Source organism: Cupressus sempervirens, chromosome 4 (assembly GCF_028749045.1).
Source record: "Cupressus sempervirens isolate cs-2001-9-10 chromosome 4, ASM2874904v1, whole genome shotgun sequence".
In the NCBI taxonomy this organism is placed as follows: Eukaryota; Viridiplantae; Streptophyta; class Pinopsida; order Cupressales; family Cupressaceae; genus Cupressus; species Cupressus sempervirens.
In genome coordinates this window covers 328,159,147-328,181,054 of record NC_143121.1, presented here as the reverse complement: position 1 = coordinate 328,181,054, position 21,908 = coordinate 328,159,147, and the positions used below count along the sequence as shown (strand labels likewise).

The 21,908-nt window shown below is 35.1% G+C and overlaps 1 pseudogene; it reads left to right on the top strand.

Moving 5' to 3' along the window:
* The first annotated feature begins 658 nt into the window (after window positions 1-658).
* LOC149561355 (uncharacterized) lies at window positions 659-21,172 on the top strand (annotated as a pseudogene).
* Window positions 21,173-21,908: the final 736 nt, after the last annotated feature.

Sequence of the window (21,908 nt, the reverse complement as noted above, 5' to 3'; positions counted from 1 at the left end):
TAGGATGTCTTTTGGCTTAATTAATCTAGGTGCAACATTTTAGTGTGCAATGAATTCAACTTTTGGTGATTTAAAAGATATAATCATTGTCATATATCATGATGATTTGACAGTCTTTTCCAAGAAGAGAAAAAATCATATCTAAGACCTAGAAAGGGTGCTACAAAGGTGTAGAGATCATGTTGTCTCATCGAATCCCATGAAATTAGTATTTCATGTAACCGAGGGAAAATTACTTGGTCATATTGTATCTCAAGAAGGAGTGAAGATTGATCCAGATAGATTTAAGGTCATTTAGCAATTAAGTCTACCATTGAGCAAAACTGGATTAAAATCTTTCTTTGGCCAGGTAAATTTCTTGAGGAGGTTTGTGCCTAATTTCTTAGAAATAGTTAAGTGTATAGTTGATATGATGAAAGGTAATAAGACTTTCAAATGGAGTGATATTGAAAAGAGGTCTTTTGAAGACATCAATGGTGTTATTGCCAAGGCCCCTATTCTTGTTCACTAAGATTACACTAAAGAATTCATTATATATTGTTATGCTTCATAACATACCATGTCAACTATATTGATGCAGGAAAACAAAGAAGGAATACAAGCCCCAATTGCTTTTATGAGCATGCCATGAAAAAATCAAGAATTGAGATACTCAAAAATGGAGAAACATGCATATACAGTGGGGAGAGCACTTACAAATTTCAAGTTTTATATTTTGCATTCTCATTCAATGATATATGTGCCAGATTCCGTAGTCAAAAGCATCTTGACACTGCAAGAGGTTAGCTGCAACAATAGAGGTGTTTGGATAAAAAAGGTCCAAGGTTGTGATATTGATATCAAGCCAACTAAACTAGTAAGAGGAAATGCACTTTGTAGAGCTTTAGCAGAAGATCAACAAGTTGGTGAGGAAGATACTCCAAAGGTTCTTATGGTAAGTCTTTGGGATCCTTGGTTTTCAAATATTTCATACTTTCTGACATATGGTGAATTCCTTGATGGATTGAATACTAAGAAAATAAGGGATCTGAAAACAAAGGCCTTAAGGTATGTAATTTGTTATGATGTTTTCTATTGGAAGGCTATTGATGGTACATTTCTAAGATGTGTTGATAAGCAACAGCAGGAGAAGCTATTAATTTTTTTTCATAATGAAGCACGTGGAGGAAATTTCTCTTATACTATTACTGCATTCAAAATCTAAAACTATGTATAGAGGCTATTGCTTGATCTCCAAGAGCCATGGTGATTTGACCAAGGACACTCAAGCTATAATCTATTCCATACTTGTTACACAAAATTGACCAACAGGGTTACTAAAAACAAACAATTTTCTAAACCTTGTTAAATGCTTATTTGAAAACAAAACAACAACACACATGTTCAATACATGAACACAAGATCCTACTCCATCAAAAACAATTCATTATTCAATCCAAAATTCCAACCAAAACTTCAAACTACGCTTCAAATGCTCAAAAATTGTCCTACTATAGGTGTTGTCTATACACCCAACTGTCCAACCCTTGGAACTAAGTTGGAAAAGTCTTAAATAGACTTCATAATTCATTCTAGACTACAGTTAAAACCATAACTACCAAATTCATTGGTTTTGCAAAAATTGCCTAAAAAGTTTACCAAATTCATTGGTTTTACAACTTTTGCAATTTTGCTCCTAGACTCTTCAAACTTGAGAAGAATTTTATCAAACCTCCTAGGATGACCTTAGGACATATAAGGGTCAAATTTCTACACCTCTTTGCCCCTTTTCATGGCATTCCACCTCATTTTCCTCCTAAAGCAATTTTTTGCAATTTCTTCTTATTGGGACCTAATTGACCAAACTAGATTCCTAAACCAAAACCTAATAACTCAAACCTCCTAAACACACCTTGGGACTTTATAACTAGTATTTATTATTCCCATGTTTAGTTAGACCATATAGAAAACAAAAATTAGGCTTAGGGTTTAACCTTACCCTAGGTGCTCCTGCACCATTCTCCCCCTGCATGAAGAAATTAAGGTAGTGGTGGAGATAAGAACTCATTACTGATGCCTAGATTCTTGAAGTCACCCTCAACAATCCAAGTTGCCTCAACCTCATGTAAATCCATCCATTTCACCAAATGGTCCTTGTAGACCTTATTTTTTGTGCTCTTCTTTACCCTGTAGTCTAATATCTTCTCAACCTATGGTTGCTTCTTTTCAGGTATCTTCATGTCTACTACATCCTTGCTCAAATCTTCCTGATACTTAATGTCATTCATATTAGTGCCTCTGTGTGGTACTAGATCTTTCATTGAAGATTGGAGAAAGATACATGTCCTTTGGTAGATCTATCTTGTAGGCATTGGGTCCATACTTTTCAAGGATCTTGCATGGTCTAATCCTCCTCATCTACAACTTGCTAGGGATTCCCTTTTGTAACCTAGCCTTGTTGAGATGCAACATTACCAAGTCTCCCACTTGAAACTATGACTCCATCCTCTCGTCATTCTTCTTCTCCTTAAATTTCTAATTGGCTTCCATCAAATTTGCTTCACTTGATCATGTACCTGATTCATTTATTACACAAAGTCATCAGCTTGTCCACTAATCTTGTTATATGAAGGTAGGTCCCTCGGCTCCATTATACCTCTTGGGTGAGTGTCATACACCACTTGGAAATGATTTAACCTTGTTGTCCTATTCTTGCTATCATTGTATGCAAATTCAGCTTGGGGAATAACTTGCTTCCAACTTTGACCATATTCCTTGGTGAGGAACCTTAACAGGTTGCCCAATACCCTGCTTATCACCTATGTCTAACCATCAGTTTGAGGATGGTAGGAAAAGCTATGTGCTAGGTTTGTCACAAGCCTCTTCCACATGGTCTTCCAAAATTGCCCCATAAACTTAACATCCCTATCAGCTACTATGCTCCTTGGCAAGCCATGTATTCTAACCACCTCCTTGAAGAATAGGTATGCAACATTACTTGCATCATGTGTAGTCTTGCATGGTATGAAGTGGCTCATCTTACTGGACCTATCTACTACCACAAAGACACTATCCATCCTTGTCCTAGTACTTGGTAATCCCACTATAAAGTCCATGATGATGCACTCCCAAGGCCTATTTGGAATGGGGAGAGATTGATAGAGCCCTGCATTTGATGAAAGTTCCTTTGCCTTCTGACATATGTTGCATTGCTCCACATACCTACTAACATCTCTCTGCATTTTAGGTGAGTAATAAAACTTTCCACAAGGTCCAATGTCTTGTTTAGATCAAAGTGCTCACTCATGCTCACATTGTGCTTCTCTTATATGAGATTCTCCCTCATGGATCCCCTTGGAATGCACAACTGTTGACCCTTGAACAATAGTCCATTATGCAGGGTATATTTAGCAAAATCATTATGGAAATGATTAGCAAAATCAATACATATCTTATAAGCCTCTAAAAATTCAGTGTCCTCCTCATATAGATCTTTGAAACTATCCAAGGCAATGCTTTGCAACTTGGCTTCTTGCACTGTCAGCAATCTCCTGCTCAAAGCATCTGTCACCTTATTGTTTGTCCCCTTCTTATGCTTGATAGTGAAAGTATAGGACTATACAAACTCCATCAAATTTATGCATCTCAAACTTAGCTTCTCTTGTGAGCTAATAAAACTCAAAGCTTGGTTATTTGTGAAGACAAAAAACTACTTAAGCAACAAGTAGTGCCTCCACTTCTTGATGACTTGGACAAGTGCATAAAACTCTAGGTCATATGTTGAGTACCTTGTCTTGGCTTCATTGAGCCTCTCATTGAAAATTCTATTGGTTTTCTCTCCTAGCTCAAAACTACTCAAACTACTATATCGCTAGCATCACATTCCACCACAAAAAATCTCTCAAAACTAGGTAGAACCAAGATAGGTTGGGTTCCTACCTCCTTCTTCAACCTCTCAAAACTCTAATCTACAGACTTGGTCCACATATATTTAGTCTTCATGCACCCTTTGATTGTATCGATCATAGGGGCACACATTTTAGTAAACCTTCTTACAAACTTCCTATAGAATTGTGTCAATCCATGAAAACTCCTGACCTCAGATCAGATATAGGTGTAGGCCAACTCAAAAAAGCCTCTACCTTCTCCTTGTCCATTTGAAGACTCCCTTGACATACTATAAACCCAAAATACACCAATTCCTCTTTCATGAACTCATTTTATTTCCAAATTTACTGTCAACTTCTCCTCTTGGAGCTTCCTCAATACCAACTCTAGGTGTTTCATATTTTCCTCCTTGGTCTTGTTGAAGATGAGAATGTCATCTAGGTATATTGTTGTGGTTTTCACAATGCACACCCCATTTCTCCTTAGAAATGGGGACCCCCTAGCAATTTTTTGCTTTTCTAGGCTCCTTGGTCTCAGGTCTTAGTCTTTTTTAGGGTTTTACCTAGTGTCTAAGCCTATTCTAGCCCTCTACCTAAAAAACCCAATTGTTAGAAACTGGAGATTTTGAGAGAAAAGTGAACTTTGGTAGTAAAGGTGTGCACTAGCACACCTAGCACACCCAGTGCACCCTTCAAGGTGCGCTAGTGTGCTAAGTGCATTAGTGTGGGAATGCTTTCCTTTGGAAGTGTGCACATGCGTAGGTGTGCACCTCCAAAGGTGTGCTCCATCCTGGGCCTACAAAAGCCCAGGACCCCTTCTCTTCCTTACCTCATTTTCCCTTCTACATCCACAGTGAGCGCACCTCAACACTTTGTGAGGTGTGCCAATCTTTTGCACCTGCACACACATAACACACTTAGGAAAAAGGTGCGCACCTATCCAAGGTGTGCACCGTTTTTTTACAAAACTTAATGAAACTTAAAAATAAAGAACACATTAACCTAAGTGAAAGGAACCCATGTGCATGCCTATCCAAGGTGCACACATGTCCACCTTTCAAAGATAGCTTTCTCCTAAGTATTGAAAGGTTACGCGCATAATGCAACCCACAAGGTGTGCTATGTGCACATCCTTTTTTATCACTTAAAGAAATTCTTTACACCATAAGGGTGCACACATAACACATTCCATAAGGTGCACTAGGTGCACACTCTTAATGATTAAAGTTTTCCCTTAGGAGAAAGGCACATCTAATGCACCTTTAAGGTGTACAAGGTGCACCAAGTTTTGTCTATCAAAGGCAAATAATAGGTTTTTAAAGTATTTTATGATGTTTTAAGGTTCATGGTTTTGTTTTTTCCTAAACAGGGTTTGTTTAGGATTCTATTTTCCATCTTCTAGACTAATGTATGTCTATTTTTGTGTAGATAAGATAGATTCCTTTTCGTCCCCCCTCGCTACAAAGATTGCTCCAAAACTGGTGGTTTTCAAGTTTCAAGGTGTCCAACCTAAATCACACTTCTAGGATGTGCATTCAAAAATTTGAGATACAGAAATGGGTCACATTGACTGGAATGTATTCTTGGTTCTATGCAACAAACCAAATGAGAGGCCCCCAATGGTGTCTAGACTTATAAGATCAGGTTAGTAAATGTAGCTTCACACCCAGTTTTAGTATAATCTTCTGAGTTGATCATGGCTTTGGCTAAGAATTATGTTTCAAAAGAGAGGGTGGCCAAAAGCATAACTAGAGAGATCATTCTCGATCTAAAACCCAAGAATATAGAGAAAGTATTTCATCTTCTGAGGGCAGATCAATACATAAGACTGACATACCATCAAACAAAAAGGTGGTATAGAGATCATGAACAAGAAGTGACAAAAAATATTCAATCTTCATATCTCATTGATAGAACATCTTTGGGAAGAAAAGCCTAACAAGTTGATATGACAAGAAGTTACATAAAGGATGATATTGGACATTCCATAGTGCTCCTAAGTAGAATCATGGGATTACCAACAACAGGACACTTAAACATATGGATTATACACTTCATTGAAACCATCATAACAACCAAGGTCCCAATTGACTAGGCCACTATTCTCAGTGAGAATTTAGATGAACAGCTAGTGGTAGTGAAAAATAGTCTAAGGTTTTATATGACATCTTATTTGGTGTATTTGTTAGTAGCCAGGACTATACACTACCTAGGGTTGTTTAAGAGGGGTAATATGAAAGATGCTAATGCATGGCCATATGTGATATACCCCCAGCTGGTAAAGAAAAAGCTTTCAGATCACAATAAAGAATACATAATAGTGAATGATGCCTTCATTTTTGCAATCATCTGGTTCATTGAGGAAGACTATGCAAAAAGGATGTCAGAAGAGGCAACAACAAAAATTACAGAAATAGGCACCTGCTACATTCAATTCAAGACATTCACCTACTTAAGGGTGTTGCGTACAATTGTAAATCCTAAGAAGCTCCCTAGATATCTATGTGATAGATTCATATTGCCAAAGATTGCACGATAACTCTCATCTACATATGATAGAGTAAGGAAGCAACATAAGAAGACTTGGGTATACCCCATCACCATAGGTAAGTTTGGTGTCAAGTAGAAGTAGGATATCACAACTTTTGAGTCAAAATGGGACTAGTATCCCTTGGAGGATTATAATTCCTCTTGTCCATGTTTTGACAACATTAGTAGAGTTTGGTACTTGGCAAGAAAATAGTTCAAACACAAAGATGCCATAGAGGATCATTAAATGAATGTAGTAGATGACTATGAGATTCAAATAAGGGATTATTGTAGGATGACTCTTTATTTGGCAGGAAACGCCTTGAAAATAAAGGTCCCATTGGAGGTTGTTCAACAAGACACTTTAGATGTTTTGGATCCCCTATATAATTGAGATAGGATATGTCATCGACTAATCATGAATGTTGAAATTGATAGAGAAGAAAAAGCAGATATCAATCATAGGGCAAGGCATATCATCCAATTGACCAAGGAGTGGATTAAGAGACCATTCAAGCCAAATCTAGTTCCACAAATAGTAGTTTTTTGAGCTACAACTTGTCCAATGAAAGGTAGAGGAACAAAGGTTACAATACCAACATTCACAACTCAATCTCCAATTAGGCCAGAGACAGTATATCAACATGATAGGGAAGTTGGGTACTTCAAGGCACAAAAGGGCAAGAATAAAAGGAAAAGAGTTTCTCCACAACAAGTAGAGCTTGAGGTTGATGGGAATCAAGCCCAAGAAGCCACCCAAGCTCAAGATAATCCACAAGTGCCACCACTAGAATAGGGACATGGATCCGAAGATCAAGTACAAGAGGTGTCTCCATGGGTTCTAGAAGAAGAAGCCTCTCCATCAACTCTCAAGAAGAAAAAGATGAAAACTCCAATAAAAATGACAAGGAGACAAAAGGTGATAAGAAAGGTTATTCCTTTTCTGTTAGTCCCATAAGTTATTCCTGAAGGAGCTGAGGAGGATGAATAAAATAAAGAGGATAACCTTCCCTTGAGTCAAAGGACTTGTCTAGCTAGTGCTACTAAGATAGAATGAAGAAGGAGTTCCACTATAATGATGCCATTTATTTCTACACAACCTATTCAGGTCACACCTTTGTAGGATGAGTTACAACACTCGATTGATGGGCAAGAGGACCAAGGGGTTGATATCTTTAAGATGTTAGATTTTGATTTCATCCCTGTAGGCACTGAAATGGTAGGTGACAAGATAAGGGGTACACTGACAAATCAACCTCCATAAGAGGATTAGAGTCAATTGCTTTCTTCTCCACAAGGACCTCTAGGTGCCCTACCATCACCAACTCAAGATGTATCTTTAGTGGATAAAGGTTTAGCCACTCCTCTCCCTCTGGTCAATGAAGAATTGGTGCAACCAGTGCAAGAAGAAGAGCCACAACAAATATCTACTAATAAAGTATTAGAGGATGTAGAAATATATGAAGAACCCCAACACAATTCTCAAGATATGGAGGTACAAACGGTGGACTCAATAGATATAGGGATGCCTGATATAGATCCCTAATAGAAAGAAAGGACTCCAGAGAGGAGAGATAAGGGAAAGTTTCTAGCAAAACAAACCCCCTCTTCACCCAAGTGTAAGTTGTCGATGGAAATTATTCTGAGGTAGTTGAGAAAAGAGGTGATGGTTAGGCATAAAATGCAACTATATTGTACTGAGGAAGAGGGAATGAGAGAATTAGTTAAAGCTTTTAAGAAGCCTGAATTACCTAACGGTGATGCGCGTACATTGGCCTTCATTATGAAGGACCAAAATCAGGACTTATTCACTCACATTGCTATTCCTCCTCTACATGAAGATACTGAAGATTTGACCACAAATGATTATTAGATCTAAGAAGTCTTGCTAGGAAAGCCAATTGTGGACACGACTAAATTAATGGTCACCACAGGAATTAAAGAAGTGTTTAATCACTTAGATAAAGATGAGGCTAAATTGATTAAGTTGAGAAACTAGAATAAAATCATGAGGGGATTTTTGCATGAGTTGGTTGGTCCTATTAACCCAGATAATCTAGAGGCCACTCTTGAAGCAGCTTTAGAGAGAAAGATAAAGAAAAGATAGTTATACAGGTAGATCAATTTTTTAAGGCTTGTCAGTTATGGCAAGAAAGTTCTAAGGAATCAAGTTATTGCACCATATTTAGAATCATGTGGAGAAACTAATTGCTATTTTAAACCAAGATTTTGGGTTGATGGATGAGGTACATACCTGGGGAAATGACCTTCAATCCTTGTAGTCAATAAAAGGTCAAAGGTATTGTATGTTGACAGATGTATATATAGGGGATAAGTTAGATAAAATAGATGATTGGATTGAGAAGATTGCAGTTGGTAATAAAGTAATTGAAACATTACATGTGGATATTCATGGGCTCAAGGATCAAACCCAAGAGAAAATTTTGGAAGTAGAGAAATATTATAGTGATGTGTGCCTTGACATTTTTGAAGATGAGTCGAGATAAACTCATGCCAATGCAAATAGTTGTCAAACAATTTCAAAAGATATTTGACAAAGTGTCAACTAATAAAGACATTAGACAAGCATTCAAGATGGAGGAGGCATTGCTATAGTTGGATGTAAAGCTCGAAGATTTTGCGAAGCCTCATATAGAAGTGGGCAGCTATCAACAAGTAGTAAAAGATAAGTATGATGCTTTGGATTTGCAAAATTCAACCCAAGTGATAGAGATCATTGAGAAATTCAAGAGAAAACATCCAAACATAGCTTTGGTATGAAGGGGAACAAAATCGAGAAGCTAGAATTTTAGTTTTGACACTTGGGAAAAAATTTGCATTTTTTGGACCTATCTTCCAAAGTGTGCCGAATTTTTTTGAAGAAGTCGGAGGTGCACTGACAATTAACTACCAGTTCCAAATTTAGAGCTTTCCCTGCATCAAAAACATATTCTGATAGTAGTTTAACTCCTACAAATGTCCAAAGAAGGTTAAGCTTCTATTTTTGGCATTTGCAGAGACCGCTACATCATTTAATGGCTTTCTTCTTATTTTCTCATGCTTTCTTTGTATTAAGACATGTAAAGGCTCTTGCACCCATTAAATGATATAAATAAGGGTGGAGTCCTACTTAGCACTAGTTAGAGAGTTAGTTTGTACATAAATAGATTTGTTTTATTAGTTTAGAAGCATATATTTGCATGAAGAGATGTCTCACTCTTAACACAAATTGAGGAGAAGATTTCCTATAAATTAAGGAATTAAATATGTACTCCAGGTGATTATTTTGATGCAATAATATATGCTATTGGTTCTCTCATTCAGAGTGTAGTTATTCTTGCCTGAGTGTGTTATATTTTGTGAATGTATGTTCATGGAGTGTAATGGAGTCAATAGTTTTTTTGTGTTATTTTGATTGAGAGATCTTTTAATTCATGTGTTTTCCATGTGTTTACATATTCCATTGTCATACTTACTTGGAGAAGAGATCACCCTATTGTTCTTGCATAGATTTTTGTCTCGCATGAGTGCACTTTCTGTGGCCTTGCAATCTGATGAAAAGTGAAACATCTTACAGTTACTAAATTCCCATTGATGATTGCATTAGTGGAATTAGGGAAGCACTGATCTTATTTTATTGGTTAGCTACTGATCTTTTTAAAGGCTTAACTCATAGACGTGTTGTTTCCATGGCTTATCTTTGTTAGGGATTTATTTTTCAAGTCATTTGCTTAAACTTATTCTTACCCTATCTTCGTTATTTGCTTTTACAAACACTTGGTTAATTTAGTAATTCAAATAGTTGCATATTTAAAACTACATTCATCATAAATAGAAAAAATACAAAAATATATTTACTTTTGTGTGGTTGCTATTTTTGAGATAACAAGCAGATTCAACATCTTATCCAAAATTGGTCAGAACCAACAAAGGCCTTCTCATGAACACTCACATTTATCTTCTACTGAGCAGATTTCGGTAGGTCCCAAGATCACCTAGAACCTTGGAGTTGATCCCAGATTATCTTTTCAAGTGAGGAGTTGGAAAGGATTCTTATTGTTAAGCATCGTGTAAAATTAAAGGTCAACATATACCACAATAAATACCCCTATATAGTCCTTCAAGATCTCATTCATGACTCTCATGAAGGTACTTGGTGCATTGGTAAGGCCAAATGACATTACCAACCACTCATAGAGACCCTCGATAGTCTTAAATGCAAACTTCCATTCATCCCCCTCTTTCATCCTAATCTGGTAGTATTCACTTTTGAGATCAATTCTGGAGAAGTACCTAGCTCCACCTAGATAATCCATCAAGTCTCTTCTCCTAGGAATAGGAAATGTGTACCTAATTGTGATTCTATTAATTACTCTAGAATCAGTACACATTCTCCACTTACCTCCCTTTTTAGGTGTCAAGACCACAAGTATAACACATGGACTAATGCTCTTCCTAATCAACACTTGATCAAGCAACTCTTGAACTTGCCTTGCAATCTCCTTGTTCTACTTTGGAGTCATCTTGTATGCAATTTTTTTTGGTAGTGATGCTCCTAGTATGAATTCAATTTGCTGAATTATGGCCCTCTTAGGTGGTGATGTTGGTGGTGCCTCATCACAAATGATGTCTTTAAACTAGTCCAATAGCCCTTGCACTTTTGTAGGTATAATTGTAGATGAAGATACCTTTTCCTCCTTAGGTTTTATCATAATGGCATAGCCTACTCCTTCACCCTCCTTCAATTCCTTAAGGAATTCTTTTCCACTCATTAGTAATGCTTTAGCAGTAGACTTCTCCACCTTGTCTTCTTGCACTATAGACTGGATCCTATAAGTGACACCATCCTTCTTAAAGGAATATTTGTTCTCTTTCCCATGATATACTATCTCTCTATCATACTACCAAGGTCTTTCCAATAGTAGGTGAAAAACATCCACCGGAAGCACATCACACAAGATCTTATCCTAATACTTGCCAATATTATGTTTACCACACTTGTTCATTCACTATGATATTCTATCCCTTATTCAACCAAGTCACTTTTTATAGACATACATGTGGAATCTTAGTCAAACCAAGCTTTTGTATTGTCTCCTCTAACAAGACATTGTCAGTAGACCCTAAGTCTATGATCACTTTGCATACTTTGCCCAATATTTTGCATGTAGTTCTAACCAATGTTCTCCTTTGCTTTGTCTCATCCTTAACTGGCTCCTTAACCAATACCCTCCTCAATATGAGGTTTTCACCTTTCTCCACATCAAGGTCCACTTCTCCTACCTTATGTCCTCTTCTTGAACAAATGTAATTTTATTTTCCCCAAAAGAATACGATGACTTTTCTGGACATCTATAAGCAGGGTTTCCTAACTTACCACAGTTATAGCACTTCATGTTGCTGAAATGTGAACCTCTATTGTTATTTCCATAGCTACCTCTGCTATGATCCTTTGCCTCTGCTAGAGCCTTCATTTTGAATGGTTTCACTAGTCTGCTCTGTAATGCCCTGCCAAGGGATTCAAAGAATTAACCTAGAATTTCACTAAGATTGGTAGCATTTTTTCTTTTTCTTTTTTAAGAAAGTAAATACCACGTATAACTTATGCAAAATAACGGAAGCAATAGCAATGTCCATCTAAAAATAAACATAACATACATAACAGATTACATTCTTTAAGATCCCTTAATGTTGAATTACATCCAAGTCAACTAACATTATTGAATCCATCTAACACAATAACCACATGAAATAATAATGATACGTCCAATGTTCATACATTACATTTCAATTGCTCAATCATCCACTGCACATGTCACAGGGTATGAAAAGCTCAAAAGAATATACATATGTAGAATAAGGTACAGCATCCTATTCTAATCCATGATACATCAAAGTAAAGATAATCACATGATACACATGATACTTTATCATAGAAGACATATACATCCATCATAAAAATCAAACATAATAAACTAAGTGCACGGTTCCTCCCAACTGTTAATAGCATCATTAGACCATCGTGGGCCCTAGCCATCCCTCCGTGCGTAACATTCCAAATCATCGAAGAGATCATCATTATTAACATAGTAGGAATGTCACTCCTAACATATACTATATCATATACAGAAAGTAATCTAACATGCAAATATAAGCATAAGATAACATCATCTAACATATGATAATCATCAATGAAAGGATACATATCCACCATCATGAAGGACGCATCAGCCATGATGTCTCAATGAATCTCAAATGATAAGAGTGGAAAAAATACTACCACCCGACCGCGTGGTACCTAAGTGGTCCACTCCCACCGTGCTGAGGAGATAATCTCAAGTCCCAAACAGGCTATCAAAATCACATAACACAAATCTGTATAAGTCCAGGAATCCTAAAAGTATACTAACTCAAAGGTTCCAAACACAAAATCGACATCTAATCCTAGAGGCACACAAAGACATGTAGGAACCTACTATGCAAGCGGAAAAGTGTCATCGCATTTATCACGTACAAGTAACACTGGTAGTTAGCTAAACTCCATGGGTCCATACTGATCTCATGCGGCCACTAGTATCCTCTCATACGGACGAGGCATACTATGGAATGCAAGGTCGCAACCATGCGTTCTCTCTACTCCCATCCTAGTCTATACAAGCACTCAAGGCATGGGAGAGAACCAAAACACTTATCTTTTTAGGTTCATATAGTTAGTATTAGATGTGAATGTTATCACTTATTAATCCAACTTACAATGAGTTACCCTGGCAGCCTCTTAGGGCCCCGACCCCCATTGCAAACCACTTCCCGACACTACATGCAGATATCCTACCTTAAGCTCATGGAATCATAAATCTCAAAATCACAAAAGATAATCCATAATAAAATCATCAAATATGCATAAAAGCATCAAATCTCCATGAGCAAGCATCCATAGAAAATCATGATCACAACAGCTCTCTATTGGCAACTGAAGTATCACTGATAATCAAAAGTATCCATTGGTTCTCAATAACCAAAATATATCTCAATCATACTGATCCAAGACTCCAAAATGGTTGAGTCAAGCATGTCACAACATGACATCATCAAGAATAAATCCACATTACAGTTCCATCATGGCGACTAGAAAATAACCAAGGATAACTGATTGATGACCAAAAATGGTTAAGTCAAGTGTCTCATACATAAGAATCTCAACTATAATAATCAGTAATTACAACCAATACATAGAGCATTCCATCACATAACCATGGTTGGGTTTATAAAGATCGAGATTAAAATATCATCATGACATCACAATCACATAACCCCCAAGCCTCTGGTAGATGTCCTATAACTAGTCAACACTAGTCAACCCAAAACTCAAAACAATAGCATAAAGAATACAATGAAAACACATGTTTTGGTTTTGCTAAATTTACAAACTTGAATTAAATGTAGAGGTCTCAGTTTATGTTTCCAAGTTTGGAGAATGAATGGAGGAACATTTTGTACAGTTTTCCTAACACATGTATTGTTTTGGATGAATAAAAGTTTTCCTTAAAATCCATCTTCCAATTATAATCTTTGTTTGAAAATGTCCCCCACCAAACTATCAATTAAATTTCATACACTTTATAAAACAATTAATTAAATCTTGAAAATTATACAAGAGTTCACCATTATAAAAATGAACCTTTGATATAAATCATTTATCAATTATATAATAATAATTCAAATTATTAATAACATATTTACATATTACATATATACACACACACACACACATATATATATATACATACATATATAAATATATAAATAATTATTATTATTGCATTTTATAAAATCGAATTAATAATTTTGATTTATACCATATGAAAATTTAATAACAATGAAAGTCGAATTCATATGAATCGACACACATATATATATTAGTGTGTACCACCGGCGGTACGCGTCAGTGGGTACTGTGTACCCCTGCCGTCGCAGTACCTGCGACAGCTGGTACACTGCGATCGCAGTGGGCACGGGGGTGCGGGTCTCGTCCCCTTCCATTTAATGCATATCACTTCTTTTTTTTAAATCGCATAAGCGATTTTCCATTCTCCGGTATGCGATTTCGATTATAATAAAGTTTAACATTTTTTTAAAAATGTTTTTGATTAATGGTATGATATTTGATTTTTAATTAAATAAATAAATATATGTATATATATATTAAGGTATATATATGTATATATATCTATATGTACATATATATATATATACATGCAGAGTTTAAAACATCGCAACATATAAACATGTATAAATATATATATATACATATATATATATATATACATATACATATATATATATGTATATACATATACATATATATATATATATATGTATATACATATACATATATATATATATATATGTATATATATATATATGTATATGTATATACATATATATATATATATATATGTATATATGTATATACATATATATATATGTATATGTATATACATATATACATATATATATATATATGTATATATATATGTATATATACATATACATATATACATACATATATATATATATATGTATGTATAAATATGTATATATGTATGTATATATATATACATATACATATATATACATATATATATACATACATATATACATATTTATACATACATATATATATACATATATATATATATGTATGTATATATATATATATATGTATATATATAGATATATATGTATATATGTATATGTATATATATATATATGTATATATACATGTGTGTGTGTATGCAGATTCAAAAATATCAACAGTTTATTTAAAAATTCCATTTTTCAGAATTTTCCTATAAAATTTTAATCTCAAATTTATCCAAATATTAATCTAATGGATTTTGCTACAATTTAAACCCTAGCCCCGTGTTCTTTTCAGATTTATTCATATAAGATTCTCAAATAAATGTAACTACCCATATTGAGAATATATAGAATTAAAATAGAAAAAATTCTCAGAAGACATATGGAAGAGACGAACAAGACAGGGAATGCAAGATGTGAAAATAGCATAAGTAAAATCACAAGAATCTATCCGGATTCTGATGCTAATTCATTCTTCCTCAGAAAACTCGCAGAGCAAGCTCCTCACTTCTTCAGAGTTCTCGAGTCCTCCAATGCTCCAATTGCTCTCCAAACGCTATGTCTAAGCTTCTAGAAATGCTTGAATATAAAGAGCTCCCAGGAAACATCTAGAATGCTTCTAGAAATAGCTAGAAGGTGTCACCAACTAAGCATGTGTCTTTTCCAACCTTCTAGATGAGTCATAGGGTTGTAGACACCATGTGCTTAATTGATGCACTAACCCCCGTGTTGTTGACATATGAGAAATGAAAAGGTGCGTTAACTCCCATACAAGCTTATAACTCCAATTTACTTTTTATATAATTTCTATTTAAATTTTTATAACTTTCATTTTAATTTTTATAACTTTTATTATTATCATTTATTTATTACTTTATTATTATTTTATTATTGTTATTAATTTTAATTTCTAATTTTCTTTAATTTAATTCCTTTTTCCTCAATTAATTCTCATTTAATTAATTATAAACAAAATATCAAATATCATGATATTTTATATTAATTTTCTCAAGTAATTAATTTATTAATTAAATCCATTTATTAAGACTTAATTAATAGAAAATTCACCATTGACCTCCAAGATAAAATATAAAAACCCATCATAGAGCAATTCACACAAAATCAGTCTAAAAGGTTAAAAGTCACGAAATATGTCATCTAACACATTTGGTGGGTAAAATATCCAGATACTTATCCTATCTCACTAGGACAAATAGTTTAAGGGTTTGGGATTTGGACTTGAGAATTCATATCCCTTCTCTTATCATTGAGATAGTATAATAGGGTACGCTCATCTTGGCAATTTAGGGAAGTCGATACCTGGTACCTGCAACCTGCAGAAAAACCATGCATGTACATACAATATATATAATGCTAAGCTAAACAGACAATGGCAGGAAGTGGTGCATCGTGTAGATCCCAACTAAGCAGGTGACTACGACTCCCTTCCTTAACCACATCAGAAATGCCATACAATAAGAAAACACACACACCATACACATGCAAGTATGGAGTAAGTATCCATAATAAAGCACATGAAATAATAAACCATCTAACTAATCATCAACAATAACTGAAAGTAATGTAATGATCATCATGCATACATGAAATGTAAAGTCTAAATGATCTCATCATATAACCACTAAATCCATAACATAATGTCTGATAGTCTCAAATCAATACTACTAATCTATCAACATAAAACTAGTCCAACATAGTCTGATAATAACAACAACAATGTCCAGAAAAGATGTGAACGAGGGTAGGCACTACATGCTCACTCTATTTAGAGTCTCCATAGCTTCTCTTCTCATTACCCTTGCCACTAGAACCTCCCTTTGAACCACCTCTAAAGTCCTTAACTCTGCCCCTGTTCTTAGAATTGGAGTCACCTTTCTTCCTTAACTTTTCTTCCACCTTCCTAGCCATTTGAAAACAATTCTAAAGAGTGGTAAGGATAAATAGACTCAACTCATCTTGTATGGACCATTGAAGGCCATTTAGGTACCTTGCCAACTTGATACTCTCTACTTGTTGCACCCTTGATCTTTGTGCCAACTTCTGAAACTTCTCAGTATAGGTAGCTACATCAAGATATTTCTACCTAAGATTCTGCCCCTCCTTATGGATCTAAATCTCATAATCCTCTGGTAGATATTTTTCTTTGATCTTTGCCACCATTTCTTTCCAATTAGCTATAGGGTTCTTCCCCTCACTTTCTCTTTCTTCCTGCACAAACTTCCACCATGTCAAAGCTTGGCCTGTCAATATAGACTATGTAAACCTCATCTTTTGGGCCTCTATTGTTCCTTTACATTCAAAGTGGTTCTCAATGCTTTCTAGCCATTCTAAGACTACATCTACATCCATCTTTCCATGGAATAAAGAAATATTCTCTAGACTCTTCCCTCCAAATAATCTGAGAGATTTTAGGAATGGTTCAAAGGATCTGGTTCAGGTATTTCATCCTCTAAACTCACCTTCTCTTTACCTTTTCCAAATTCTTCATCTTCCTTAGCTAGGGATGCATCCTCTATCTCTTTCAACTTATCTTTCATCTCCTCTAGGGCCTTATCTAGAGCCCTGTTCATCTTCTACGAGATTATTTTGCTCATCTACTTCCTTTGCCAACTTTGCATTGGTAACCATCTTGGAAGATCCACTTGACTCAATGGAATACAACATGCCACCATGAGACTAATCTTATGGCTCTGATACCACTTTGATGGGGAGTTTCTTCAACTAAGAGCTTTCTAGTTATTCCCAATATACTCCTAGCCCACTATAGGTTCTTCTTTCCTAACCCTAGTTTAGAGGGTCCATCTACAATTCTGTTCTCCAAGAATGTCACCCACCAAGTCAAACTTCTTTGCCATTCTCCCTATTCACCCAAAATGCATTCTTTGACCTAGATTGCCAAAACTTCCTCAAGTACATCAGGTGCCTCAAAAATAATATTATACCTTCCTTCTAAGATCCTTGGCTCATTCCACATCATTTTTCACCATTATTTCAAGTCTCACTCACCCAAATCACCAAGATGACTAGTCAAGCCTTGTAGTCCTAAGAGCACCTATTAGCCCTTCTAGAAACAAGGAAGGAGTTGTAACTCACAAAAACCCTTAATAAGGATCCTTGGTGTACACTATAATTTTTTTCCTTTTGACCAACCCTTGAAGACATTACAATTCTAGGGTTCCAACAATGTTTGTACTGTACAGATTCAAACAACCCTACTTTTAAGGGTTTTGGAAGCAATGTTTGTGTTTTCTTCTCCACAAGTGCCAAAATCCATATCCAACCTCCTCCTTTGAGTTTTTCTTCCTTAAAATATTTCTCATACATTACCAATTTGGAATTGACCCATACCAATCATGTGTTCTTCACACTAACTCTTTACAAGCATCTCCTTGCACCTTGCCAAGCTTGTCTGCTTGCCTAGGTCTTGCTTGTAAAAATAGAATTTGGCATTCCACAACCTCCACAAACCATATTTACATTATGTAAAAAGGTTATTTCTTGGTCTCCAAGATCCATGTTGATTAGACCAAGGACACTCAAGCTATAGCCCATTCGATACTTGTTACATAAAACTAATTAGCAAGGTTACTAAAAACAAACAATTTTCTAAACCTTATTAAATGCTTATTTGAAAAAAAGAAAACTACACATAGGTTCAAGACGTGAACACAAGATCCTACTCCATAAAAAATAGTTCCTTATTCAATCCAAAATTCCAACCAAAACTTCAAACTACACTTCAAATGCTCAAAAATTGTCCTGTTACAGGTGTTGTCCGTACATCCAATTGTCCAACCCTTGGAACTGAGTTGGAAAAGTCTTAAGTAGACTTCATACTTAATTCTACACTAAAATTCTAACCATAACTACCCAATTCATTGGTTTTGCAAAAATTGTCTAAGAAGTTGTCAAGCACCTTTGCAAAATTGCAAAGTTATCAAAGCAACTTTTTGACAACTTTTGTAATTTTGCTCCTAGACTCTTCAAACTTGAAAAGAATGTTATCCCCTCCTATGATGACCTTGTACCATCTAAGGGCCATATTTACACACCTCTCTGCCCCTTTTCATGGAATTCCACCTCATTTTTCCTCCTAGAGCAATTTTTTGCAATTTCCTCTTATCAAGACCTAATTGACCAAACTATATTCCTAAACCAAAACCTATCAACTCAAACCTGCTAAACACACCTTGGGACTTTCTAACTGGTCCTTATTATCTCCATGGTTTGTTATAACATCTTAAAACCAAAAATTAGACTTAGGGTTTGACCTTACCATAGGTGCTCCTGCACCAGATTGTGCCTCTATTTATAGAGGGTTTTTAATAGTCATATGCTAGAGGATAAGTTTTTAGATTTTAGATTAAAACTAATTGCTAACTATTCTATGTGGAAAAATTCAAGCTGTAGTAGAAGTAATCCATCATTTCATTTACAACAACATTAATTATTTATTCAATAGTTAGTTGGATAGCATGATATATTGGTAAGTATTTGAATAACCAAGTTCAATAGTTTGGTTATAACTAGCTAAGTGATGTGAATGAGTAATAATTTCTAACAATATGCCTATTTTTGTTCATTGCATATCATTATATTTGTGGCCACAAATATTTAGATGACTATTCTTGGGAAAGATGATGGAAAAACTATTTTCTTTTAGAGTTGATCTTACTAGAGTGTTTTTCTTCTTACATGGTCTATACTACCAACTATTAATAGCTATGAAGATGCCACAAATTTCATAGTCATAGAGAGATTAAAAACAAGTTTCCAAGGAAATATTGTCTTCTATTTAAGTGTGGGCTCTATTAATGGATTGCTTGGAATTATCATTCTTATTATCATGCACAAAACTTGGGGATGTTCGATAATTGGTTTGGCCAGGACATGCTCAAATACTTTTGGTATTTTTATGGGTACCTTTCTTCTAGGATATGGTTTGATTGAAATTCCTAGCAACATTTGGAGAAATGCAAATTAGATCTCTCAATAGAAAGTTTTGTTGCATTGAGTTGCTAAAATGGCTATTAAACTTGATGATGGTCATCAAGAACTCTCAAATAAAATTGTAATAGCATGGGATAAGTACTTCAAATCAGATGTCCAAGCAAGATCCACTATGTCCCTATATGGATGATATTGATAATATGCTAGTACAAATGAGTAGAGAAGATCCAAACTTTAAACTACCAGGAGGAAGATTGGGGGAAAATGATACAGACTATGATGTCAATGAAAAATCAATGGTCACCCTTAGGTGTCAACTAAGAAAAGCTAGGGAGGAATATTATTGTTAAAAGAGTGAACATATGAGCAATGCCAATGATGCCCCTAAACGTGAGGATATGATTAAGAATTATGAGTTTGATAGCTCTATAGATTGGCACTACATATTAAGTTTCTATCCTCCTCACACTAGTTCTCTTGCACAATACATAGATGCAATAGAGTGGATTCGGTGGTGTATCTTTAGGGAGCATCTTGAGAATGTACTGGTAGTTCTTATATGTTGTATGTTAGATCTCATTCTTTTAGAAAAAAGCCACATAATTTCCAAGTAGGGTTATCTTCCCCTATTCTCTATCCTTTTCAAAGTTGTGGGAAAGAAAGAGATGCTTGTGTAGGTTACTACATTCATCCCACTAATGTATAAGTGCATTTGCACATACTATTCACTTTTTAAGCTTGGAATGTTCACTTTTCAATCTTTGACACCAAAACAAACAAGTTACGTGAGCTTTCTTATGGTATGCTCAATGGTGGCTCGGTATGCTCCTTTAATATCATCTAACTTATTGAATATGATTCACCTTGGTGAGAATACAAAAAAACAACATTTGAAAAGACAATGGCTAACATGGATGATATTGTCCCATTTTTTCCAAAACAATTCAAAAAAATGTGCTCATTGTTCATGGTTACCTATACAATTTTAATAGACAACCATTTTTTTGATCAAGTCATTGACCTTTTTGGGAGCTGGCGGAAGTTTAGATTTGAAATAGAGACTAAAGATGTTGGTGGTTTTGACCAATCTAGCTCAATAATCCTTAAAAAAGAAAGAACTTGGCTAGAACAATGATAGGTAGATTGGAGAGAAAGTAGTTCCATAGAACTGAAACTTTAATAATTTAAGTGAGGACATTAAAGTAGAGAATATGCCCATGAAATCAAAATGGAGTGGTAAGACTGGCACATAAGTGAAAGTAGCACTTAAAAAATATGATGTAAATGGTATTCAGTCAAAGAATTTGAAAGAGGAGATTCATACCCAAGGGAGTAAGGGTTCTATTATAAGTATGTTGATTTTAGAGAACATTGGAGTAAATTGTCTCATCTTCAATCAAGAGTAATACAACCATAGAGACAAGATATAAGGAATGCTACTCAACCCAGTAACTCTAAAAACATGCCTAACAATAGATAGTAGTATGAGATTCCTTCTAGCTTAGCAACAAAGGGGGAGTCAATGAAGTCAAGTCTATGAAGTATGAAAGAAAATCTTGGAACCAAAAGATTTGTTCCCTTACAATAGTTTCAAGAAAGATAGAAGTTCATACCATAAATTTATCAAATTGAATCATTAGATATCATATTTGAGAGATTGAAGCAAAGAAAGGAAGATAATGAAAATGATGACGATGGTTCCAAATTGAGGTTTGTGAGATCTGCTAGATAATACACCCCATTAGTTTTAGGTCAATGAAATAATTTGTATTATGCCTAGTTATGGACCATGTCATGCCTACTCTAAATCATTTTAACAAATTAATGCTTTCTCAATTTATTATGAGAATGACCAATGTTACCAAACTAATATTCTTTCATGGTGTGGGTGAAGGTATGACA